Source organism: Passer domesticus, chromosome Z (assembly GCF_036417665.1).
Source record: "Passer domesticus isolate bPasDom1 chromosome Z, bPasDom1.hap1, whole genome shotgun sequence".
Taxonomy (NCBI): domain Eukaryota; kingdom Metazoa; phylum Chordata; class Aves; order Passeriformes; family Passeridae; genus Passer; species Passer domesticus.
Window position 1 is genome coordinate 81,322,173 of NC_087512.1, and position 26,311 is coordinate 81,348,483.

General features: G+C 42.7%; 1 long non-coding RNA gene across 4 annotated transcripts; it reads right to left on the reverse strand.

Annotated features, from left to right (window-relative positions):
• Window positions 1–11,445: 11,445 nt before the first annotated feature.
• LOC135290699 (uncharacterized) lies at window positions 11,446–25,519 on the reverse strand. Of its 4 annotated transcripts, none has more exons than XR_010353479.1 (3): window positions 25,106–25,519; window positions 24,093–24,346; window positions 11,446–19,699 (listed from the first exon to the last, which is right to left on the reverse strand). It is a non-coding gene; the product is annotated as an uncharacterized LOC135290699 (long non-coding RNA). The 4 variants fall into 4 exon arrangements; XR_010353476.1 differs by having other exon boundaries at window positions 11,446–20,309; XR_010353478.1 differs by having other exon boundaries at window positions 11,446–18,979; window positions 19,608–24,346.
• Between the last annotated feature and the right edge of the window lie 792 nt (window positions 25,520–26,311).

Here is a 26,311-nt window from a genome sequence, read left to right on the forward strand (position 1 = left end):
GCTCCTCTCTGATGTCACCACAGAGAGGTCTGGGCCACTGCTGTGGTGTTAAGTAGAAGGTGTGCAAATTGTGTTGATATTGACCAAGTTGTGGGTAGAAAATATTCCAATTAATTGCAGTTCTTGTCTGAATCACTCCCTGCTGGTTTTCAGCTTTTTTTTGGAGCATGCCCCTTCCCAAAGTGCTGAGTATCCCTGGGCTGGTCTGTGGGATGGTAAAATCCATGATTTTACCCCATGAACAGTCCCCACATTGAGCAGGAGGTCTCCAAGCGCTTCCCTCCTGATGAGCCCCTGCACGCCCAGAGCGAGGACAAACAGCTCAAATCTGCCCAAAAAAACCCTCCAGGCACTTTTCCCTCCCCAGCAATTCTCCTGTGTGACACCTCAGCTGGGACTGGACCTTGCTGTGGGGTTCCCTTCTCTGTGTATTTCACCGAGGGCCAGTAATTCTATTTATTTATTTTTTATTTTAAACGTCAGCGCCGTCACTTCCCAGAGCAGCTCCCGAATCAATCACCATTTCAGCAGCGTTGGGTGATAGGAAAAATCAGCTGCTCTGCCCTGGCTCTGAATTAAATCCTGCCCTGGGAGGCTCTGCCTCCCCCAGGGAATCGCCCTTAGAAATAAGGAGAACTTTTAAAATATTTACCCAGGATTAGGTTCCGTTTGCCCAACGTGCCACAAATCGTCCAGCCACAGAGCTGGTGCTTGTTCCTCACTACAAGGATCAAACTTGTGATTAAATAGCAGGAGCATTACCTGCTTTCCCTGCAAGGAAAAGTACAGAAACAGGAATGGGCTGTGTAACGTGGGTGTTGTGTAAGCACAGGTTTTAGGGGATGGGATTGGGAGGCCTCTGGAATGACCTCAGGAATAGTTTTTTGCTTCAAACACATAATCTTGACTTCATTAATAGAGAATTTAGGCTGTCTGTAGGAAAATGTGTTACTGAGTGTAATTCACATGTTATTTGTTATTTTTGAGTATTTTAATTTCATGGATTAGAGCTGTTTCTCCACTCTGAAGAAATTGTCATTCAGATCGACCAAACCCAAAAAAACCCACAAAACCAAAAACAAAAACAGAAACAAACAAACTAGCCAAGAAAACCACAGGAAATTAAACAATTCTACAGCGACTAAAGCCCACCAGAGTTATTCACCACAACCTCATTCATACTTTTATTCCCTATTTGCTCTTACACCTCCTTCCTGCAAGAGGAAGAATCAATGTTCTGAAAGTGGAAAAGCTGGGATTTAATGAAACCTTTGTTTGCACCTAACTGGACAATATTTTGTCAAACGTGGGTGTAAAATGTAGGTAAAATAATTTATGTAATTTACATACCCTATACATGATGTATAGCATTGCTACACATCACATATAGGGTATATAAAGTACATACTATGATATATATGGTGAATTTTATGCTATGTACTACTTCATATGAAATTATGCATTACAAATTACATGTAGAATAAATAATGATTAATATAGAGATATAATAGCTACAAATATTGCCTATGCTATATAAATGCATAGGATTATGCTGTAATATTAGTAATATATTGCTAATTAATATGTAGTACATAATATGTAAAATGCTATATATAATATAAAAAGGCATCTATTATGTTGTAATAATTAGAGTCCTATATATGATACTGTATATGCATATATTATATTATTATACATTGCATATTACATTATGCAATATCATTATGTATTATGTATTTTATATTGTAGAGAATATATGATATATTCTTTATTATTAATTTGGCATGATACATTGTATAAGATCTATTACTGCTGTAGTTTAATATATTTAATATCTAATGTATAATAAATAACATATAATTTATAATAATAGGCTTGTTTAATATAGCACGGAGGCCATCAATTCTTTAATGATCCATGGAAAGGGTCCTGTAGTAAAAAGAGTCTAAATTGCAATTCAGTAGCACAAGCGTGAAGTGAAACCTCATAAAGATGCTAAGTTCACGCTGAAATATGTTTACAGGGAACAATTATTTTAAATTAAATAAGCTACGTTTTGCTGAAATTTGTTTACAGGGAATAATTCTTTTAAATTTGAGCGTGGGGCTCTGCGGAAGAACTTCAGAAGGGCTGGGCGGTAACACCCCATCTACTCTGTAAAACCTCACAGATTAGCTGTGCTCACGCAGGATTTCAAGACAATGTGGTGTGGATTCCTTGAGAGCCAGGAGGCAGCTGGCTTACAAAAAAAAAAAACAAAAAAACAAAAAAACCCCCCCAAAAAAAAACCAAAAAAAACCAACCAACCAAAACAAAACAAAAATAAAAACAACCACAAAAAAACCCCAACAAAACAAAAGAAAAAAACAAACAACAACAACAACAACAACAACAACAACAACAAATAAACCTCTCTGGTACTGCATGGAGCTGTGCAAGACAGGAAATGAAGGCACTCTGGTGATGGGCAGTATTTATTTCATCCTCAGGTCAGGTATTTATTTCATCCTCAGCTGGGAGTGGGTGAGAGTCCTGCTCTTGGCCTTTGAGCTGGGTTTAGACAATCCCAGGCTTATCTGAGGCTGGAAAAGCCCTCTGGGCTCACCAGGCCCAGCCTCTCCCCCAGATCAGACGAATGTCCCCGGTGCCACATCCACACAATTTTGGGGCTCTCCTAGGGACAGTGATCCCACGATTCCTCAGGCAGCCCATTCCAGCCCCTCACAGCCCCTCCATCCCTGCCTGATCCCAACCCTGAGCCTGCCCTGGCCCAGCCTGAGGCCGTTCCCTCTGCTCCTGTCCCTGTTCCTGGGAGCACAGCCCGACCCCCCGGCTGTCCCCTCCTGGCAGGAGCTGTGCAGAGCCACAAGGGCCCCCCTGAGCCTCCTTTGCTCCCCTTCCCACCTCCCTCAGGAATTCTCCAGACCCTTCCCCGCTCCGTTCCCTGCTCCAGCCCCTCAGAATCCATGAGGATCCACCCACCATTTCCAGCAGCGTGTGCGCTCCATTTCTCATCTGCTGCTGCACTCTCACTTCTGTCCCCAGCACCACAACATTTAACTGCAAATTTCACAGGGAAAAATGGAACTTTTTGACACTTTTGACATCTCCTTCCCTGCGCTCTAGCCATCCCTCTGAGGGCACACCTCAGCCTGGCTTCGCCACCAGCTCAGGGTGTCGTGATGTGAGGCACTGAGAATTCAGCACCAGAGCAAACCCACTCCCCAAAACCATCAAACCTCCACCAGTTCCCATGACACGAGGTCAAGAGAAGGCAGAAAGTTTCAGAAAACCCCCTTCAGGATGTTTGTTCAGTCAGGGCACAATCTGAAGGTGTTAAGGGAGGTTTTATTTGGCTGGTGCTCAGCTAAATTCCTCTTTATCCTGGGAACTCAGGATTTGTTCTACTCGCAAAGAAAAGCCCCAAGAAAAAGCTGAAATAGGAGCAGACACTGATAATTCACCCCATTCTGTTCATCTCTGCTGTGTCAGAACAGACAAGGCAGACAATGTACTTTTCAAATTGTTGTACTTTCAAAAGTTGGCTAATTCTGTTTTCTATCCAGGTCAATTATTCCAGTTTGGCATTGGAAGGGAAAAGAGGAACTGATAGCCTAGATAGGATGAGCAGCAGTCAGCAAATCTGGAAAGGACATCATAAGAAACCAGGAAATACGCCTTGAACCTAATGTAATCCTAATCCAGATCACTTTGACCAAGGACCAGACAGTTTCAATAATTTGTGTAATATCAGGGACAAATTTGGCCTCAAAAATGCAGGAATAAACTCTCAAAGGCACATTCAAGCTGGACAGGGTAGTAAGAAACACACTATAAACAAAAAATGTGTCTTGACTGAGAGGTGGGTAAAAGCACATCTCCTTCACAGTTAGGATATGTTTTTTAAAAGTCATATACTTGAAGTGTATCACTTCCCAGGCCTTAGGTTTCCTTGATAACTTGGAATGGTTGGTTAATCTGAACAGAAAGCTATAAGGGTTGAAAATGAAATGCAAGAGAGAGAACAACAAAAAAAGAAAAAAAAAAAAAAAAAACAAAAAAAAAAACAAAAACTATATATCCACTTCCATTCCAACCCTGTGGCTCCTGTGTGAACTGCTGCCGGGGTAATTTATTGTAATAAATTAATATACTGGTATTTTAATAAATTAATATACTGGATTATACTCGTAATAACCAATATTTTTTCCTCTGTTGGTGGCTCCAGGCTGCTTTCCCCCTGCCCAGCTCAGAGCCGTGGTACCTGATGGTGTGAGGAGGCGAGGAATCACATCCCAGCACCAGGAGGGAGCCAGGATGTGTCTCTGCAGTTTGAATTCTGCAGAACTGGGAGACTGGGAGTGATTCCCTGCAGGGTTGGAGGGGTCAGCTCAGCACCCCAACACACTGAACCACAGGATCAGATTATAGGGTTTGGGTTGGAAGGGACTAAGAGCTCAGCCAGTGCCACCCCAGCCATGGCAGGGACACCTTCCCCTGTGCCAGGCTGCTCCAGCCCCAGTGTCCAGCCTGGCCTTGGGCACTGCCAGGGATCCAGGGGCAGCCCCAGCTGCTCTGGGCACCCTGTGCCAGCCCTGCCCACCCTGCCAGGGAACAATTCCCATTGCCAAGATGCCAGCCAGCCCTGCCCTCTGGCCCTGGCAGCCATTCCCTGGGTGCTGTCCCTGCAGCCCTTGGCAATTGTCTGTGTCCATCTTCCCTGCAGCCCCTGCAGGCCCTGCAAGGCCGCCCTGAGCTCAGCCCTAATTGTTATTTTTCCCTCATTCTGCCCCAGTGTGTGGGTGAGGCAGAAGCAAACACAGATTTGCAGATAGGAACTCTTGCAGAACTGAGCGAAACAGAATAAAATCAATTAAAATTTTAAAATTGTCAGTTGCTTGTTGTACAAGCGTGGTTCAGAGCAGGTCCAGGGAGGGTGCAGGAGGAGGATGGAGGAGCACAGGCTCTCAGCATCCCCTCGGGTGGGGAGGGAAGAGAAAACCCCCCACAGGAGCTGCACCAACCTCCAGCCTACGCCTGCTTCCTCATGGAGCCACTTGTCATTGTGCTGTGGAATAAAACGCCCCAATAAGAGCAAAATAATCCTCGTCAAGTGTCTTGATTCCCCTTAAAGGCTTTTGGTAGGATGTGAGGCTTTCATTCTGGTTCCAGCTGTATTTTGGAGTGGAACTGTGCACTTGAATCCTTTTATTGCTGTTTTGGGGGGGTTAACTCGAGTCTAGCCTGCCCTCTAGTGCTCTCTGGATCCAGCTCCTGGAATGAAAACCATTGGGAAACCTGGAATCAGAGAGTTCAGGGTGCCGTGGGCAGCATGCTTGGATATGTTTGGATGTTGTACCAACACGTCTGCCACACATGCGCTAATCAACAACTTTCCAACTCATTATTTGGTTTTATTTTTATTTTCATTTTTAATTTTTATTTTTACATTTCTATTTTTATTTTCATATTTTATTTTAATTTATTTTATTTTACTTTATTTCATTTTATTTTTATATTATTGTTATTGCTATTGTTATTATTAGATGTACCTGAAATGATAGAAAGGCAGCTTGTAAATACAGGTTTAGGGGAACTGGCCTCTCCTTTTTTATTAAGTCACAGTTTTGCAAGCCAGCTCTCTCCAGAAATCCCAGATTGGGCCCCGCTGGCAAAACACAAACAGGTAATTTTTTTCCCCCCTGCCCTTATGTAAAGGATGCCAAAGCATTTGTGCACATCTCACACAAAATATGACAGCGCTAAAAATCTTACCTGTGATTCATCTGGAGCACGTATCAGTGTAAAAACAATTTTGTTTTACACAATCTCGAGGTTTCAGTGCCAAGGCCGTGGGTGTAGCAGCACACAGATCTGCAGATATGGCAGTAGGAAGAGTGATAAAGAAAGCAGATAGCTGGAGGAGCAAATTTCTGATACCAGCAGACACGAACACACACATTCCTAAATTAATCAGTGAAATTTTCAGGTGGGCAGCTCAGGTGGGAAATATTTCTCTCCAAAAAAAAGGCTCTGGTTTGTGAAACCATTTGCATTGAGTAATGCACGGTTTTGATTTTATTCTTTCCTTATCAGCACTTTAGGAAATAATTTAAATAAATATATTGCTGCCAATTTCTGACTGTTGGTCTTCAAAGTATAATGAAAAATATTACTTTCAGTCAACTAATGAATTCTGTGATCAGTTCAGAGGTGGTTTCACCAGTGTTTTCATTATTTTTATATAATATTTAATATAAAGGCATATATATGTATATAGGCTACAAATCCTTTTGAAAATATAAAATGGATCCACCGCAAATAATTTGAACTTAACCCAACCTCAATGTTTGATTTTTTAAGTAGGTTTTTGGACCATCTAAAGAAGGACAGATTGTTTCCAGTTTTTGCCAGGGAAGCAAGCTAGCACACGTAGTCACTCATTCAGGGGACTCTGCCTGCTCCAGATCCTCTGCTCCTGTTTCAGGATCCATGACAACTTATTTCTCCTTCTTTACCAGCCAGAACGAGTGAAACCCACACCACAAACCTCCATCTGACCTCGTTTTCCTTGAAGAAATGAAATCATTCAGAAGGGAACTGATTGATTTCAGCCTGTCCCCCGTGCCCCTGGCAGATGGTGGCCCCTGGGCAAGGACCTGAGCCAGGGGTCCCAGGCACAGCCCCTCGTGACCCCAGACCACCCTCAGTGTCCCAGCATGGTCCCCTTGGCAGGTCCCACCTGTTCAAATCCCCTAAAATTCCTTTTGGGGCAGGCAAAATTGGGGTAGGCTCTCTTTTTCTTTTTTTTTTTTTTTCTTTTTTTTTTCTTTTTTTTTTTTTTGCATACTTATTTTGGCTGGAGTCAAAATGAGTCTGCAAAAAAATTTAAGGAGTGTTCATAGCTGCAAGTTTGGAGGAGGAAGGAGAACAGCCCCAGCAGTGGAGCCTTCACTCAGCACAGCTCTCCAGCCATCACCCAAAAAAAAAACCACTTCACTTCTGACCCTTCCACCTGAACTTTTTCCCTCCTTCAAGGGGAGAAATAAGTCTTTGTGTGTAGGTGCACCTCCCCAGGTTTGGGGAAATGGATCTCAGCTAACCATGCCTGGATTTGCACAGGAATCCTCTGCTGCCAGGGCAAGCAGGCAGAGAAACACCAGGAGGAGGGAGCTCTGTGTTGCCCTGTGTGCAAGAGCTGTGTAAATAATTTAATCACATTTTTCACCAAGGACAGAGCCACAAAAACAAGCTTTCAATAGATGGGATGGAGATTTCCTGAGTGTTACAGCTCTTCCGTAGGATTATTGTTTCCTACTCCCTTTTCCCAATTTCACTTTTCCATTTGCAGCAGCTGAGGTACAGGGCATGAGACAGAACATGTACTAAACACAATTATGTAATTTGGTGTTCTCACCGTGTCTGAGCAGCAAAAAAAAAGCTGGTTTTCATAATTCTTCCTGTAAAACATCTCCTTAAGCATAAGGAACAGTCAGAGCTTGGTCCCTCTTGGGGAAGGATTATACAAACATGGCAAGTACACATAGGAGCAAATTTCATTCCCCCAGAACTGGCACTCACAGCCCATTAATTCCTATTCTTCTTTTCCCTCAGGTGTTTCTCCACCCCATGGTTTTACTTTTACCTCCACAGAAGCTCCTATCACCTTGATTTCAAAGCATACACACCCACACATGTGCTAGTGAGCTTGTGGACTCTGGAGGTATCAGGGCACTTGCAGGACATCAGCATCTTCCTAATGTTGAAAGTCCAAAATCATTGAAATTCTCAAATGGCTGGAAATCTGATCAGCCAGCTATGACTTGCCACTAATTCTGACAAGAATAAGACAAAATTCATAATTTCCCAGTGCCAACAGCAGTCATTAAAGATCTTGATGTAGAACCTCAGAGCACTGGCTGCAGCTCCACGAGAACTTTAAAAATAGTGGGGTTTTGTTTTTCCATAACCTTTGACAGACACAGATTCTTGTAAAAAAATTTTTTTACAGCAATGTGCCCTTCTTTTACCACAAAATGTGGTTTCAACCTCAGCATAAAATTTGGGAGCTGAGTCTCTAATCCTAAAACTGATAATAACTCTGAAAGCACTGTCAGAACTGCTGTCCTTTTCTGCCTTTTTGCAGTTCACACATCCCATGGAGAGCATTAAGGCCACTGACATGAGAGGTGCTCTGGGGGGTTTTCAGGGTGTGCTGCTGACTGGATCTCTCATCCTGACAGTGAGTGGAGCACATCCCTGTGACTCTGTCACCTTCCTTCCACGCCTCCTCCCCAGCAGGCATTTCCAAAGCAGGCTTTCCTGCCTCTCTGCCTATTTGTTTTCTCGAACCTCAGATCATTATTTGCATTTTCCTGCTTTCCCCGGGCGGCAGACAGATCTGAAGTCAGATTTTAAATAGTGGAGAATAACATCAAGATCAAATTCCACATCCATGTTGCACGTTGTGTTGAATTAACCATGGGCTGATAGGAGCCTTAAAAATGAGCGAATGAAAATGAGCCAAAAGACAGGAGAGAGGAGGGAAAAGGAATCTATTAGCATTATCTGGAAACTTAATCTTGAATTTTGGCTGCCCTTTTGTCAGGTTAATAATATAATCAGATAAGGCTGTGAAAATACAGATAGTAATTAGCATCTTTAACTTGGAATAAATGAACAAGTAATTCAATACTGGAAATATTTTTTTTTCCTATTTGTGCAGAAAATGACAAAAGATTAACTATCTCCAAGGTTTTCCAGTTGCAACTGAGAGCTATTTGTAATAATGGGAGGACTGTGGTATTTTATTTCTCAGAAAACAGTTATGTGATTTCTCCTGTGCTGAGTGAGATACAGTGGTATTTCATGTGTAAGGAGTCCCTGTTTGATAGATCACAGAGCACAGCTGGCTGCAAAATTCCTTTATACCTCACATAAATCTCCATCATGGCAACTAGTGCCACAGTACTCATTTTTATGTTCTTTGGGAAAAGAGGAAAGCTTTACAATAAGACTATTACATATTTTATATCTATATTTCTTCATTTCCTGCATTAAAAAATCCTTACTTGCAGCTCAGGGAACTCCATGCCCCTCTAGAAGATCTGTCATTCCCATTAATTCCACTGGCATCTCCATGCTGGCTCCTTATATTCTCTACTTTGATTTGTCTCCTTCTGCTTATTTTGACATACCTAAACTATTTTGTCTCCTCTGTGGTACCTCCTTGTGAAATGCCAGCTCCCACCCCCAAGGCACTGGAACAAAGCTGTGTCTCCCCTCTCAGCCCCCCTCTTACCTGGCATCTCCAGGTCACCCCTGACTGTCAGGCTCATGGCTGGGATCAGGCCAGGCATCCTGCTAAATAATCCCTTTTTGGTTTTCATTTCTGGCAAGGCACTTCTCTGTTAACCTGGACCTGTTTCTGCTCACTCCTGGAGTGGCATTGTGATGTTTTCCTGGCTGTGAGGCTTCCGTGGCCCTGCTTCCCTGGCAGACACGCTCATGCTGACCTGCAGGAGCCATTCCTGATCCCATGTCTTCCCCATCCTGAACAAGATGATTTTTCCTCTCTCCTGCCACCAGATTCATTATTTTAAGCTGTTTTGGGGCATTGACTGTCTTCTTCTTGTCCACATGCACAGCTGAAGACCCCTTCACTTATTTCTGACACTGTTATATGACAGTAAAAAGCTGGTAATGCCTCAGCTGAGGCTCCAGTTAACACCCACATTTAATTGCTGTGTGCAGACAAAGTATAGAAAGGAGACTTTTTTAACTGTCAGTGACAGATTAAACGAAGTTCTTCATTTACGAAGCTGTTGTTTGGGTCTCCTTGTCCTCAGATCCTCAGATCATCTTTTAACCTGTTTTAAAGGTTAAAAGAAAACATTTGTTGGAGCAATTCAAAAGGAGGTTTCCTAGTTTCCCAGCAGATTTTTCAAAATCTGAATTTGTCATTGATGAACCCAGTATCAGTTTTGGCTCTGTTCCACTGTGCTTTCCTGGCAGAACAGTCAAGAGCTGGGGAAAGACAGGGGAAATTTTTTTTATTTTTGAAATGTTTATTTTTAGGTAAACCTCTTGATTCAGCAGAAAGCACAGGAGTAGAAAGCTCACATCAAAAGAAAAAAAAAGAGAACACACGTCTAGAAGAACTGTACATCTTGTTCTGCTTAATTCCTCTCTGACCTTAAAGTTCCCAGCTTCATCTGTACCTGAAAGAAAAGCACTGCACGTGTGGAGGCGTGACCCACAGAGGCAAGTCAGGGGGATGTTATGATATGCTGAAATCACACTGCAGAACCTAGAAAGGGTTATTATCTGGGTCTGATAAGCAGGGCCTGGACTCTCAGGGCCCTAAAGCTGCAGCATGACCTCACTGAGCATCTCCTCTGCCCTCTGAGCAGGGCTCGCAGCAATCACACCTCATCCATCCACCCAGCCCCTGGCAAATCAAACAGATGTGATAAAAACACACAGCACAGCAGCAGATGGTGGGCATGGAGCTGATAGATCTCTGGTGGGCAGAAAAGCAGCGTGCACAGCCCAGCAGCTCCAGCAGACACTGCCCTGGCACCTGCAAGAGGCTCTGATGCCTGGCAGGAGTCAGAGAGCCTGGCACAGGATGGGGCTGGGGAGTCCTGGTGCCATCCAGGCACAGGTGATGCCTCAAGATTTCAGCTTTTCTATTTTTCAAATCCTGTATTACTGTAGGGTATTGCTCTGACCTCCATATACAGTGTTAGTTCCTGTCTTCACATTTGGGTCAGAGAACACAATCCCCATGGGTCTGAAACTCAAGGGCACCCTACAGCCTCAGGCCCTGAAAGTATAAACAAAAGTGAATTGGGGGGAGCAAACTGGGGGGAAATTACTTCATTTCCTGAAGCTGGAATTGGAGGATTAACCCCTGAAATGCAAATGGACCAAACTTCTAATTGTGTGAAAAACTTGTGACCATTGTCCATCTTGGGTGCAGCCCCTGTGTGGAGGCTTTGTCTGCCCTAAATGTACCTGAAGGCCCTTTATCAAATATATCTAGTTTTATTCTCTTAACGCTGTCTGGCCTCTGGTTTTAGGTAAGCCCAAAAAAGGCATCAGAACAAAAAAGGTCCCCCCTGCCCTGGCACAGGAGTGATGCCCCCCTGCCCAAGCCAGGTCTGGGCACTCACAACACCCCCAGCATGTGAACTTTTGCTCCCTGGAGTCACTGCCTGAGCTCTCCAGAGCACAGACACCTCCTTGTACCTCTGAAGTGTAAATGTTTGGTGCAGCCTCGTGCCCTCTGACTCCCTCTGGCTTGGGCTGGTGCTGAACCAATGAGCTGATCAAGGAGGTTCTGTGGAAATTAATTTTTCTCCTGCGAGGAGGCATAGTGAAAAACTGCAATTGTAGCTCTGTCAGGGGGAAAAAATATCTACTTTATTAGATTGTTCCACCTGGACAAGCCTCATTTGCTTCAACAACTTCACATTTTCATATTCACACAATAAAATCACAGAATCATGTTGGAAAATACCTTTAAGATCACCAAGTCCATCCCTTAAAGTAACCATGTGCCCCTTTAGCAATTAAACCCCTTTCAGGCAACATTAAAAGGTGACAAGAAAACACAAAACATACAGTGCTAGGTTTTCAATGCACCCACCTGTTGATATCAAAATCTGAGTTAAAAACCTCAAGGATAATAAGTAAACTGGGGTGTAAGTTGGTAGTAAAGGTAGATTTTTAGTGACTGTGTCACCTAAGGACCTGAGCAACAAGCCTGAGACGCAACTGAGTCTCACAAATTAGATTTTGTGTGAATATGAGAAGAAACTTTGCCATGTCTTCAGCTCCAGTATCCAAAACCCTCTTCCAGAAAACATCAGCCAGCTTCAAAGCAAAGATGGTTTAGATATGGCTTTCCCACAACCCTTGCTGCTCAAAATAAAACTCAGGAAGCAATTCCTCTGAAGATTCCAGGGGCTTGCAAAAGAAAAACTCTTCATGTGTGCTCACAAAGCCTTCCTGTAACACAAGGCAAAGGAAGCTGGTGGATGCGAAACACAGAGAGCATTTTCTGGTAGCCCCCTTTAAACCAGATGAAAAGCATAAGTAGATTAACACCTGTGCATCTCTTTCCAAAGGGGAGCAGTTATGTGGAGGTGACATTAAAACCAGTGAAGGGTTCAGCGTTATGTTCGAGTTTCCAGAAGTGACTGCTGGAAGACAGGAAACAATAATGTTTTAAAGAGGTCTGTGAAAGGGTCATTGTGCTGGCGTTTCCCCACATTAAATCACACATTTGTCAGTGCATCTGTAGACCACAAACCATCCCAAACTTTCTTACAGTTGCAACCTGGAGTCCGTATGGTAAAAATTCAGGTCCCCAGGAGCTCACTTCACAGGATACCTTTCTTTGTTAAAACAAATATACTATTACATATTTTTCCTTGGCAAAACAAAAGTGATTGTTGTCTCCACGAGACCTCAGGCTCCAAGAGGTAGATGACAGCAGCCTGCTTGTAAGAGTCCTTCTCTACAGCAAAGAATGCATCCATTCAGCTCCAGAGTTTGGGGTGTTTTCAGCTTGGGCCTTCAATGCTCCACAGTCAGTTTTGCTTCAAAAATTTTGTGCACACCTTAATGCATGAAAGTGTTGGTTTGTTTTTACCTAGGGGAGGCTCAGTGCTGAAAACCTAACTTGCTCAAAATAATGAATTGGAAGTAAAAGTAATCATTGAAAGGCCAAGCTCTTTAGTGAATTGGTTTTCTGTACAGTGGGCCAGTGTATAATGCCACATTATTTGCCTGCCTGTGTGTTCAAAGGCAAGAAAAAGGAAAAGAATCATCTCTCCTCAAGTCCAGTGGCTTGGCACTGAAATTGCAGGAATGAAATAAAGTGCAAGTAGCTGCATTCTTCCTCAAAGGCATCACTGTACCCCCCATGCCTTAAATACAGATGTCAATGAGCCCATGCAGACCTAACCCCTTTCTGTCTACTCCCCTTAAAACACCTTCTGGTTTACCGACCATATTTAGACCCTTTGGCAGTCTATAAAAAGTGCTACATGATCTTAGCTGCACTAAAACCAGCCAGAGTTATACCCTATTTCACACTTGTGGTGAAAAAAACCTCATTTCCTATGGAGGGATTGTCAAAGGTGCCTGAGGGCTGGATCTACAAAGTGATTTTAAGACCCTAAGCCAAATTTCCAAGCACAGCTGGCATCTACAAAGGGGCTGGATCCACAAAGGGGATTTAGGTTCAGCTTTTCAGCAGCTCACCCCTACCAGGACCCATGGAGCTGTATCTAGGGCCCTCATGGAGCAGATCCACAATGAGAAAAACTCCTGGATGAACTCAGGATGAGAAGAGTCACAGCATCATCCTTTCCCCAGTGCCTTGAGCATCACAGACCCAACAAGCCTATGGGTGTTGGCAAAAGAGTGACAGAGCCCTGTGCCACCTGTCAGGGGCTGCCATAAACATACAGACCATTCCTCCACACAGAGAATTTTGTGCTTTCCCCCAGGGAAAAGTACAAAAAACACACTTCAATCTGTGTTTATCCCCAGAGAGGCCAGAAGAAAAATTCTATGCTCTTTCAAAGGTGAAATGTTCTTCAGAGCTGGTGTCACTGGAACTAAGCACTCAAACTTCCAGCTGATGGAACCCTCCCAGTGCAGGTTATGTTTATCAATACCTCCAAATTCATCTGTTTCGTGGTCAGCTGGCAGTCTTTCCAAACCTTACGAACTAGTTTTGAAAACTGCCAAGGTGAAACTAAACAGGCAGTGTGGAAAGGAAGTATTTATTTCTGTGCATTAATGAGAAGGGTAAAAGAAAGATAAAATTTACTTAGCTCAATAGGATTCAACAATTAAATGCAAATAACATGCAACACTTACTCTTTTAACATCTGCCAAGAATTATCTGCTTTAGAAAGATTTATCATAGCTCAACAGAGTTAATTGTCCCACAGAGGAGCCATTTTGAAAAAACAGTTTCTGTTTGCCAAGGTTCCTCCTAAAAAGCTGTCAGAATTTTACTGGAGGCTCCTGACTTCAAAACCCAGTCACTCCAGGATGGGATTCCTCAACGAACTGGGGACCCCAAGTATAGCCAGATGCCACAGTTCACCTCAGATCCACGTCCCCCTGCAATCCCACTGTCCCCTGGGAGAACCAGAGCGGGATTTATCTCCCTAACTTCAGCCATGAGAGGAAACAAAACCTTACAGCACCTTTTTTTGCCTTCCTTAGCTATGGAGGATATCTAAGGTGATCAGACCAGACACGTGAGTCCCTAATAAAGCAATGAAAAGTTGAAGTGTCCTGGAGCCTTCCAGGATAATTAACTTTACATCTGGATGGTGACAGGTTAAATCACCCTCTCCATAGGATTTCCTCTACTCATTGTGTGGAGGGGGAGTCTGGGCCAAGAGGCAAAGCTCTGAAAGAAGATTTTGGCTGAGGTAAGATTAACTAAATTCTGAGGCCACTGCTGTGTGAGGGTGTGCAAAGAGGAGCTAAAAGAAATAGGAGCAAGGATGCAAGAAAGGAGGCCAGAGGAGAGCACTCAGGGTTAGGAAGGCTGTGTTGGGTGGCTTGGGCAAAAGGTACAAAAAATTGCTTTTTGGAAGCATGAACAATGTTCACCACCCCAGTGCCCTGTTAGGGCAGAACAGAGCCAGATAGCATCCCACAACAGGCACCCAAAATGGCCCAGGTTTGATATGAAACAGGGCTGTGGAAAGGAACAGATTTCTGGTCAGAATGGTTACATTTCACACTTTAATCCGCAGACACTGTAAAAACAAGAGATTGGGTTTTATTCAAATCTGCTGAGTGAGTCCTATTCCAAGATCTACTGAGCAGTATCTTATGGAAAGGTTATTACTTTTATGTGGCTTAAAGCCACGAAGAGTGGGGCAGTTTGGAAGTGTGAGAGCTTCTCAGATAGGCTTCATCTCCCACAAGGGATGAGTAATCAGGGTTCACATGACTGCAAATTTAAAGGGTCACGAATTCAGGGTGCCAGATTACAATTGCACTGAAATCACACAGCTGTTTTCACCCAAAAGCTAGCTTGTGGGTTTTTGCCTATTTTCCCAGACCTGCCATTGACTGGAAGTGACTCTAAAAGAACAGTGCTGCTCTGAGGCAAACCAACCATGTAGCTGAGAAAGTACTCCTATCTGATCATCTGAGGGGTTTTTATCAGTCAGCCAGAAATATGTCAGCCCTGCAGGGGATAAAATGTGTGCATTAATTTCTTTCATGCTTTGTCCTTTGCTGGGTCAGGAAATGGGAGCAGCAATCAGGTCTGTGTTGGTGGATGGGCAATTCAGCTCATGTCGCATCTTGCAGCTACCAAAAGTTTAATAGGTTGAACCCTGACCTGTCTTCTGACCGGGCAGTTCCAGAGCTGTCAGACACACTGAAGCTTTCCTGCACTGGTGTAGAATTTAAAAATGTTTTCTAAGGAGTCACTTCCTACAGCGATCGCGTCAGCAGCACAGAATTAATTCAAAGAAGGAAACTCACACACCAGAACAACCCTTGTTGTTTCATCTCGTGCATCAGTCAACAATAAATCTGAGATAAAGCCACAAGAAGCATGAAGGATTGCATGCAATCACTGGAGTGTACCCCAAGCTCCAAAAATGCCCCCTCGTTCACCTTTAATGTATTGAATTCCCAACCGGCCCCAGTTTGATTCTCCGCTGCAGATTTCCTTGACCTCTCAGTCACTTTGTCTCAGGCACTTTGTTTCCATTTGATGATGATGGAATTAATTTGGCCTGTGTGCTGGGATGCTTATTTACTGGCTGGAACTCCAATGGCTTGAGAAAAATCCCACACAGCCTTGAACTTGAGCTCTCTTTTCATGAGGCGTACAACAGAAGAGCTGGAAAAAATATATGTAATCAGGAGAAAACCAAAGGGTGGTGACAACTGCAACTCTGCCCAGCAAAGACAAGGTATAAATGCTCCTATAACTCGGCCCATCATTTATTTATAGTGTCCATGTCACTATGAAACGCTCCCAGTGAAGGGATTCAATAGTTTCTGTGAAAGGATGTGGATCTGTTTCAAAGTCATTTTCCACCACAGCTACTTCAGGACCACTTTTACATCCAGCTCTTTCTTTTTGAATTTTGCCTTCCTTCAACAGGCTGGCAGGTTAAACAGTGCAGAAAACCTGAAAACCTGTCATGTTTTGTTCTGAGTTGCAGAGTAGAGATCAGTGGAAGTTTAGGTCCTTGTTTAGAAAATACTCAAACCTGCTGTGCCCAACTTGAGTTCCTCAGTTTCCTTTCACTGCTCCCTTCAAACGCTGCACCCTGGTGACTGTAGAGCAGCAGACACAAAGTGTGGCTGCCTCTGGATCCCTAGAAGTGTCCAAGGCCAGGTTGGACAGGGTTTGGAGCAGCCTGGGACAGTGGAAGGTGTCCCCATGAGGATACCCAACACAATAAATGTAGGCTGGTGCTTGTATTTGAGAAAAAAATTTAGCCTGGCTTTTGCCAGTGAAAAAAAAATGCCAATTACTCTGTAGTTGACAATGAAGAAATGAAAATTTGAGTTCAAAGTTTGCTAAGTGCAGCAGCAGCTCTTCAACATCTCAGGAAAAGGACACAGAATCCCAGAACCATGAAGGCTGGAAAAGACCTTGAGACCATCAAGTGCAGCTGTCAACCCAGCACCATCTCTGTGCTCACCATTAACCATGTCCTCAAATTCCACTCATTTTTGAACATTTCCAGAGAATCTACCTCTGCTCTGGGCAGCCTGTGCCATGAAGAAATTTTTCCTGCAGTGCTGAAAGTGAGGGCAATGTTTTGGTGATATCATGATTTTGCAAACTAAAAACAACTTTCTGCTTTGCAGTAGGAGTGGCACTGTAGTGAAGCTAATGCCAAATCAAGGTGAGATTTGTATATATAAATCACATTAATTGGTTCTACCCCATTGAGGATGACACAGAGAGATTTCCAGCCCTGCTGCATCCCGCCACAGCAAGGACTTCACGCAGACATTTTCTGTCTGCCTCAGGTTTTGGGTTTGTATAAAGTTAAAAAAACAAACTGCAGCTGAATCAAAACTGCTACATTTCACAGGGCTTCTAGGAAAGCTCTAGGGATTATGGCTTGCTTAGTATTTTGACACAGAACTTTACCTCTGAGCTGCTTCTTTAAAAAATAGTCTAAAGTTTGCTCAAGAAGTAACAAATGTTTTGATTAAACCAGGCTGAGCTTGAAACCAAAGTGTAAACTCAAGAAGTATATGTAGTTTCAGATCTCACATAAACATTTCAAATGGATTTTTAATTGAGCTCTCTTTATTTCCTCTCACTTCCTTGAGAAACAGACTATTTCATATTTTAGAAAGACAACTTACAAAAAATAAGCACTAGAGGTGTCCACAGGTACAGTTTCAAAACTTGATAGGACAAATGCATGTTTCTGTCACATGTGTACACCTGATTTACTTGTAGCAAGGATTTTCACACACAGAGGTGCACATTACTTGAATGTAGAGTGTCATTTTTAATTATGAAAGCACCAGTGTGTTTTACTTTTGGTGTTTTCTTTCTTGTCCCTGAAACAAAGAGTAACACAAAAATGATTTCTTCCCCACCATCACCTTCTGTAAAAAAAAAGGGGGGATTTTATTTCAGTGCCTGGTAAGTGGGGGCCTTGGAGAGTTCTGCTGTGATGGTGTGTGAGCTGAGTTTATTTGGTCATATATTATTCTCACTTGATATTTACGTGCTGCTGTACTGTGGGAGAAATTAATCACACTGCATTTATCAGAGATAAGCTAATCCAGCCAAAGCCCATGGTTTAGCAGGCACAGAGTTTCAGAGGACAGCAGTAAATTATAACTGGATTTGATTAAGAGGTAATTAGCTAAACCTGTTTACCTTAACCTTTGCTGCAACTGTTGTTTTTACTAGGAGAAGAGTGTCATTAGATTGTGTCTGGGATACAAGTTATGGAGCATACACCACTTCTCACTGTCCAATTTTCATCTGTTATTCAAGGAAGAGGTAGAAAGGTCAGGATCAGATTGCTATTGTACAATCCTCCTGAGATGAGAGCAGAAAGTTTCCTTGACAGAGACAAAATAAGCCATGAAGAACAGTAGTTTATTTTTCAGTAGGATGGAAGGGGAGTCAAAAGAACACATGTCTACATCCCTAGACAGACTTTTGCAATAATTCAACTGTCTCAGTAGATTTGAGAGCCATTTGAACTCGCTGAGCATGTTGCAGAAACGGGAGAGTAATGCCAATTTGCTGCAAAATAGTGCAGCTGAGAAAAGAACTGGGTGAATATATTTTCCAGTGCACTGCATTTTCATAAATTATTTCTAAATTTATTCACTCAAGAGAGTTAAAAGAACCATAGGAAACCAGGCTTTAAATTGCTTTATAGTCATTTAATTGACCAGTTTAGATAACTTGGTTAAAATAAGGGTTTAGATCAGCCTGAACTCTTGGCTCATTCACAGCATTCACCTAATTTGTAATCACATTTGAGAATTATGTAGATTTCTGTTCCTTGCCTGAGGGAACATCAGCTTCATAACAGAAGTCAGATAAAGTAAACGTGGTTGCTGAAGGACAAGAGATAAGCTTGGGTTTTGGTTAAGCATGTGCAGATTTATTTCCCCAGTTTTGATCCTTAGAACCATTCTAAAAGAGCAGTCACCTACGCACACATGCACACAAATAATGGTTTTTACTCAGCTTGAAATATGATGGTGGCTTCAGATCACATCTTCAGGCACAGCTTTTCCCATGAGCTCCCTTACATCCCAGAAAAAACAAAGGAGGTTTCCAGCAAGCCCACAAGGTCTCACCTCAGCCAAGCTGTTTCTGGGTGAGGAGAGACAGTTTTAAAGCTTTAAAGCATTACCAACTCAGCAAACCTTTTTTTTCTGCTAAACCAAACAGGGCTCAGCCTCAAAGATCCAGAGCCTGTGAAAAAAAAGACAATTTCACATGCTGTTCAGGCATTTAAGGAGGGAAAATGATGCACCATTTATACAGGTTCATGTAAGCTCTGCCATAGAGCTGATAATTTAACTGCATTTTTCTACCTGAGAACAGTGCTGATTGATTAACTTTGTATTAACTCTGTCCATCTAAGAAGGGAGAACTGCACAGTCTATTACTCAAAGGAATCTCACTTATTCTTTCAGTAGAAAAGTGTTACAGGTCTCCTATCTGCTTTCCTGGAATCTTGTTGGCACCAAAGGAGAGAACTACTTGAAATAAGGTAGATTCTTGCCAAAAAAAAAATATAAAATAAAATAAAGAAAAAGAAAAAAAGGGATTTACTTGCTGCTCCATGAGTTTTCTGTGTTGTTCAGCCTTTTTGTGGGCTGAGAGAAGCACTCCAGACCTCACATCAGGAGGTTTTGACTGCTCCTGATTGTCCCAAGGAGCAGAGTTTTACATCCCCTGGCACCCAGGTCAAACCTCCACTGGGTAACCACTGAACTTGCTAAAGCTGATCTTCCATGTAGGTATTGAAATGTCAGTATTTTGAGCCACAGGGAGGGGTTTCTAGGCTAAAAATGGTCTAAAAATGGTATGTTGTTACCATTTCTTTGGAGCACAGAAAGAGGTGCTCTGTCTTTTTCCATCTGTAGGGGTTTTGTCATTCCTGGTCAGACTTGGTCTTCACTGGAGCCTCTGGACAGAGAGAATAAGAAACACTGAAGGTTACATGTTTGTTATTTATTTATGGGGTAGCTTTCTCCTTTAAGTCAAAATATGAGAGGGAAATTGCCTCTGTGTGTATACACATGCACAAGTGAGTTGTCTATGCAGGCAGTAACTTGATTTTCTCTTCAGGTGGAACTGAGTAAAATTCACAACAACACCAGTTTGGAAATCAGGGGGGGTTTTAACATTGAAAAGAACCCCAATTCATCTCACAAAGTAATTTATTTCTTTTTTTATAGAGCAGGAACTTCACATAACGCTAGGAATTATTTTAAGCATCAAAATTCAAAATTACTTGTTCTGAGCTTTCGAAAAGAATTAGGAATTAAGTCTTTTAATTCAGTCTCACGGGTGTCAGGTAAATTGCAGATATCTCACAGGCACTCTCTTCTCCTCAGGAACAGGCATAAAAGTCACTTGATATAAGCTCAGTTGCAGAAAAGCTGTGATTACAGTGATTCCTGCCAAATTATACAGGCTTATTTTTTCCTTGATGTGAGATTTTGGAGGGAGGGAATCATCTTTTCATTCTTGGGTTGGAGAGCACCCAACTCAGAAGTGTTCTTGCTTCTGGCCACTGCCATTGCACAAATGAAAACAATAAAATAGTTTTAAATAATAAAACAAATGATAAAATAAATATTACAATATAAAGCATTTTTAAATATTCCATAATTCCATCATAAAAATGCAATGAGACTATCCCTTTGATGTGTATTTTGCTGTGACCAGATATAAACAAAAAAAAAATATCAGTACAAAATTAATACTAATGTCTTCCAACCCACAAAATTAAACAAGATGCTAGCTCCAAACTTTTTTTCCTTCCTTTATTTATTTTTTTTTATGAAGCAAAGCAATTAATTTTGAAATCAGTTGTGTTTGGATAAAACTCTGTGTTCTTAGAAAGGCTTTCCTAAGTCCTGGCATCTTTAATGGAACAGAAATCCATGCCAGTATGACAATATTAATAAAGTCCATTAAATACAGCCAAAACTTGTTATTCATCATAAACATAAATGTCTAGAGGCAGAAGGGTAGATATCAGTTAGAAAAAGGAGAAGTTTAAATGTTTTTTTTTACATAAAATTTTATCATTTATGTTAAGAATTTAGAATTAGTGTATTCACATTGGATTTCATTACTGGCTCCTGATTTTTTTTAGGCTATATGGCTCAAATAAGGAGCTTTTCACTCATTTATAAAGAAAAAATCCTTCTAGTTTCAATAAGACAAATATTTTTAAAATCTGGTAAAAACTACAGAAGTGAAAAATAGATGTTGTAAGTCTAAATTTGTATGTGTGTCATCTATTCATCCCCTGTGCAGCTGACTGACCATTCAGAGCACCAAAGTTTACCTTTTGTGTCAAAAAAAGTATTGTGAAGGGACATATTTTGGCTGCTCATGAAAGAGGTTTTATGGGAAGCAGTAAGGCATTTCATGCTGGTTCCCCCTTTTTTTTATGTGTGCTCAGCTTCCATTTTTCATTTAATATTGTTAATTATTCCTCACGTTGGATGTGTGAACTGCATTTGCAGTTGCTCAGGTCCTTTGAGTGTGTGACTTTACAGACCCACAGTGGAATTATTTCACGTTTTCCCTTGCATCAGCAATTTTGTGCTGGGTTTTGAAATCCTTGGATGCTTTTATTAGACTCCTTTTTTTTTTCCTTTGTAAGCCAGATCCTTTTAACAAGATTAGTCAAGGCTGAGCCTGTGCCACTGGCTTCCAGTGCCATTTCATGGGGATGTCTGGTGGTAGAGTTGGTTCTCATAGACATTTCCACAGCTGTTTTCCACCCAGGATTACAAATTTGTGAGCCTTGCATTTTCTCTCATATCTCCACTTTTTATGTACTGTTTTAAAGGACTATTTATGGGATGACATCAAGAAACTCTTTCTTACATCGTGGTAATCACTGAATGCATTATTTCTGTCACTTTCAGTGGCTTCCACAGAACAATCAATGCTCAGAACAAGACAGTTAAATTTAAACCATCCTTAATGCATCTGGCAAGGGATGCATTCAGAATTTGCACTCAGAAATTCAGGCCCATCATAAAAGCATGAGAAAACATCACATTAGCCTGGTGAGGGAAAACCTTTCTCCTTGAGTTGTTCACCAGTTAAGGGTTCTCTAATTGGGGAAAATCAGAAAAATCAAGGAGGGTGGTGTTGGGCAGAGAAAAGTGGCTGTGGATTTCCATGCAGACACACGCCTGAAGCTTTCACAACTCATGACAAGGTGAACTATTGGTTGCAGTCTCCAGTTTGGTGTATTTGGTACCTGAAGTCCATCTGACTGTGCTGCTGGTAACTCCAGGGGGAGAAGGATGGCTGTTGAATTTAGGAAAAAGCCCCCAAAAATGCCTTCTGAATTTGGACAAAGCCTGAAAACACCTTTTTATGTAATGAAATCTCTGCCCAGGTCACAGAGAACCAGATGCAGAGACTCTTGTGGATGCTGTGGGGGAACAGTATGAGCTGCAAGAGGAATTGCATCCCAAAACAATAGTTGCTTTAGGCATTATTAAGTGTGAAGAGAAATCTTGTGGCTTCCTGGCTTCCAGGACAGTGACACTGCTGTCAGTCTATTTGCCATAGCAAATGTCATGCTAAGCTGCATCTCCACACCCATTTTCTGAGGGCAAGCCTCATCCCACCCAATTCCATCCACAGAAAACCCACAGTCATGCCTAAACCAGCAGCCTCCTCTTCCTCTGTGGTCGGAGGGAAGAGACATCCCCTTCTGATGACTGATTTGTCCTGACCTCAGCCAGGATGGGTGTGAAAAACCCCCTCTGGAGGTGTCTGCTTCTCTTCACTTCCAGCTGCCAGCCACTGCAGCTCAGCCCTGTGACCTCCCGTGCCACGCCAGCACTGTCACATGGGAATCGCAGAATTATTAAGGGTGGGAAAGTCCTCTGAGACCACTGAATCCATCCATTCCCCCAGCGCTGCCAAGCCCACCACAACCCAGGTGCCACATTCACAAACCTTTTGAACACTTCCAGGGCTGCTGACTCCACCACTGCCCTGGGCACCCCATTCCATTGCTTTTCAGCCCTTTCAGTGAAAAAAAAAACCCAAAACATCCAATCTAAACCTCTCCTGTTGGAACTTGAGGCTGTTTCCTCTTGTCCTGTCACTTGATACCTAGGTGAAAAGATTGACTGGAAACTACATGGAGAGATGAACCAATGCACATGATAAGAGCTCAGGGAGAAAAGTTTTTCTCATGGCCCTTCTCATCCCCAGAAATGTCCCTGAAAAGGCCACAGTGATCAAGGTAGCCACCCTGGGTTCCAGCTGCAAGGAAGGCTATGAAAAACTGATTTTTTTCTGTGGTATCAAAACTGGACTCAGTCTCAGCACGTCCCTGTGTGCCCCCTCCACATACTTCTGCCATTGCCACTGTGTGGCACATGGAAGCTGCTGCCTGCCCTCACCCCACAGCAGAGCTCGCCACAGATAAATTCTTTGCACCAGCAAACTGGGTGCAGTCAGCCCTGGCTGATACCATTTATCCCAAACCTGGACAATCGCTGATTACATCATGAAAATCTCTATATTCTGCAGCAGCACACTATGAAAACTTCAGAAAATCACTCAGCAAGCTTAAAAGGATGTTTAAAAGCCTCTCATTTGCTAGCAAAGAGAGGGTGCAATTAATTCAAAGGGTTGTCAGACTGCAGGCTAGCTTCAGGCTTAGTCTGAAGACAGCTTGTTCACAGGCAGGGATTTTTGGACTGCTTTAAACAAATATATTTTGTTTCCCACTGGCTTTCCTAGATGGAGAATTCAGAAATAATAATCATAATAATAGAAGACACATTTTTAAGCAGTTTGGCATGCAGAGATGGGACCCATACTGAAACATTGCTCTGCATTTGTACTGAGGCACATTGCATAAGTGGAGTGAAGTTCCAGGTATTTCAGTCCCTGAGTTTCAGAGGTGTTAGCCAGACTTGTTCTCTTAATTTAATTGAATTGCCATGAGAAACATCAGGGAGGGTGTCGTGAGCCACTATTTAAGGAGCTGTTTTAATCTGTGTTTCCAAGGCATTCTCTATCCTAGCCTGGTCTCATGCAGAGATAAAACCGCTGAATTGCTAAATACGAATATTTGTGGGCTTTCAAGATTCTTTGTTTTTTGCTCCAAACCTAATAGAACAGGGAGCTGAGCTATGAATTTGCAAGATTTTATTGTTCCTTTATTTTTTTTTTCATCCCCAAAAATGTAAAGACTCAGCTGTAAGTATCCACCCAACTGATAATGCTTCTGACAACCAGATCTGAATGGGTTGCGCAGAAAAAAAATATTCCTGGCAAATTCTGGGAGTCGAGTTCCACTCACCTGTGCATAGAGCACTGTTTGCACAGCTTTTTCTGTGGCTATGGCACCAGCTGTGTCACTGTGACTCACATTTCTGACCTCCACTCAAAATATTGCTGCTGCTGGTCATGGCCTTGTCCTCCAGCAGGAGCAGCAGCATCCTCTACATCCTCCTCCTCCTCCTCTTCATCAGACATGAATGCCTTCTTGCAGCCATCATGCCTCACACAGAAAGCAACCAGGAGTTGTTGCAGTTATAAGTCGGATCCATAATACTCAGGGAAAAAAAAAAAAGTGACTGTCTTGGGAAGGATGGAATTAATCACCAGTTTTACAGCCAACTTCTCACTGGTTTGGCCCTTACAGTCATGGAGTTCTCAGGCTAAATCCTTTAAAGTGTGCCTTACAGGGCACTTTGCAGCAGCTGGATGCTTCAAGGTTTTGCTACTCAAAACTTGCCCTTTGATTAATTTAGAAAGCTTTTTTTAAATTTTACTTTTCTGATCTCATTAACCAAAAGAACGTGTGTGTAACATGCAAGCAAGCGGCCTGAAGCTATAAGACCTTGTTAAACTGCAGATTTTGGATCTTCTTCTTTGGATCTTTTTAGGTTAAACAGTTTGATAGAGCACAGAATCACAGATTCAGAGTCACTAAATGGTTTGAGCTGGGAGGGACCTTAAAGTCTGCCTCATCCCAACCCCTGCCATGGCAGGGACACCTTCCAGTGTCCCAGGTGGCTCCAAGCCCCAATGTCCAACCAACTTCCAGGGATCTAGGGTCAGCCCCAGCTGCTTTGGGCACCCTGTGCCAGGGCCTGCCCACCCTCAAAGCCAGGAATTATTTCCCAAAATCCCATTTAAATGTACCCACTTTCCATTTAAAGCCATTCCCTGTGTCCTGTCCCTCCATGCCTTGTCCCCAGTCCCTCTCCAGCTCTTCTGGAGCCCTTTTTAGCCCTTTTTTCATGAGGTTTCCCCAGAGCCTTCTCTTCCCCAGGCTGGGCATTCCCAGCTCCCCCAGCCTTTCCTCACCACGGCCATCATGAAAATTAAAACCAATGGGTGCCGTCAGCGTTTCCTTCATTTTCCTTTTGAAGGATTAACAGCAGACGCTTTATGTGTTCCTGAGGAGCTCCCAGGCCTCTCAGGAGGTTCGAGAGGAGTTTCTTTTCCTTGCTTTGCCTGCCTTTTCCCTCCGAGCACACAGGATCACGTTGCAGAGGGTTTGCGGCCTTGGCCGGGCGTCCAGGCCTGGAAAGAGATGAGTTAATTCCCCACAGCTTCTCATGACATCTCGGTAATTAATGCCCCAGATCTCCCCTCTGAGGAGCACAGTTCTCGTTTAATTGCCTCATAATGCACACAAAAAGGAGTGCTTGCCCAATTGTCCCTAGGCAGATCCCTGGATGAAAGTCGGTGAGGAAGCATGCAGGCCTCAACGCTGAGTAAGGGCCCAAAAAGCACAATAAAGCACAAGCTTGTGACTCTTTGTTACTCTCTAATACCGTCAAAACAATACATTTATTTTTTCAGACATTCAAGAAACAAATTAGGGATAAAATCTTGCTACATCCTCTGCCTCCTCACCCCCTCAGCTATACGAAATAAGACCTTGAGGTGGATTTTATGGAATCACAACATGATTAAGATTGAAAAATATGTTTCTTTAGTGTAATGGCTTCCACAGGAAGGGATAAAGTTTCAAAGCACAGTGTGATACTTGAGCTGTGCTACTGCAGTTCGTGGGGCAGAATTGTCATTCAAAGGTTTTTAATAAGATTTTTAAAGGGCAAAATTCCTGAGTGAGGTGAGTTACAGTGATTTGATATCTGCAGGAACAGTGGTGTTCTATCAATAACCTCCAGCCATTGTGCCAAGGCTGCAGGTAAAGAATGCACCCACGGAGATCACACTGTAAATGAAAACCCTGTGGACAGCAAATATTGCAGGCAATTTTTCAATATTCAGTAGGATTCAAAATTATTCAAAATGTACTTGGCATCCCTGGTTCTAAACATCACCACTGCTCAAAGATTCAAGGCTTTTCTCTCGATCTCAAATCAGTGGATGCATTAGGGTTATAAAATCACTTATTTCTAGCTGTCTTAGTTTGCTCAAACAAGTAATGTTTCCCTAATTTCAGTGCTACAAAGAGTTCCCTCTGACTGACGTCCCTCTCTGCCTTCAATTCTACACAAATAGGGATCCTGGACCATTATTTTTGCAGTTGTGGGCAGA